This window comes from Gavialis gangeticus, unplaced genomic scaffold (genome assembly GCF_001723915.1).
Source record: "Gavialis gangeticus isolate Ggan-Ray unplaced genomic scaffold, GavGan_comp1, whole genome shotgun sequence".
NCBI classification, from domain to species: Eukaryota; Metazoa; Chordata; order Crocodylia; family Gavialidae; genus Gavialis; species Gavialis gangeticus.
In genome coordinates this window covers 171,161,383-171,162,208 of record NW_017728992.1, presented here as the reverse complement: position 1 = coordinate 171,162,208, position 826 = coordinate 171,161,383, and the positions used below count along the sequence as shown (strand labels likewise).

The 826-nt window shown below is 62.0% G+C and overlaps 1 protein-coding gene across 1 annotated transcript in view; it reads right to left on the bottom strand.

Moving 5' to 3' along the window:
• The window catches only part of EBAG9 (estrogen receptor binding site associated, antigen, 9), a 68,684-nt gene that overhangs the window by 67,709 nt on the left and 149 nt on the right, over positions 1-826 (bottom strand). Inside the window, exon 2 of the mRNA XM_019528081.1 lies at positions 783-826. The gene's annotated coding sequence lies outside the window, so the exon portion shown is untranslated. The remainder of the gene's footprint in view (positions 1-782) is intronic.

Sequence of the window (826 nt, the reverse complement as noted above, 5' to 3'; positions counted from 1 at the left end):
TGGGGGAGTCCCTGTTCCCCCAAGCACTACCAGGAGTGACTAGAAATAACTGTCACAAGCTGGCAGAGGGTAAATTCAGATTAGACATCAGGAGGTGCTACTTCACTGTCGGGGCAGCTAGGATCTAGAACCAACTTCCAAGTGAAGTAGTGCTGGCTCCTACCCTGAGGATCTTTAAGACAAGGCTAGACAATCACCTTGCTGGGGTCGTTTGACCCCAGTACTCTTTCCTGCCATGGCAGGGGGTCGGACTCGATGATCTGCTCAGGTGCCTTCTGATCCTACCAACTATGAAACTGTGGGCAGCACCATTGAGGAGAGGGCCCTTGAAAGCAGTGCACTCGCCAATGTTTCAGGCAGGCGGAGGAAAATGGCAGCTCTCCCATGTCCTGGTTTAGGGCTGCAGAACAACAGCACAGGCTTTACTACTCCGAAGAGCTGGGCTGGGACAGCTAGCCACCTGGGATGCCCCCATACCTCTAGGCTTAGTTGGTGAATCTCCCCCACGCCCCAGGCAGGGCTGGCTCGTGAAAAGCCAGCCCCCGGCTACCAGGGTGCTCGGTGAGGGGCATCTGTGCCCACAGGGACCGGGCAGGACCCCTCTGCGGGCAGCTGAGGGACCCCCGCCCCCGTAGGGGAGCTCCAACCTCAGGTCAGGCCGCATGGGGAGGCGCCGTAAGGGTTAACAGCGGCGGGAGGGGGAGGAGTTGGGGAAGGGGGAGGAAGCGACGCGGCGACGGGGGCTGCGCGCGCAGCGGCCGCGGACTGACGGAGTGACTCACCCGCCCGGGGGTGGGGGGCGCGAGGGGGCCCTGCCCGCTGCCAC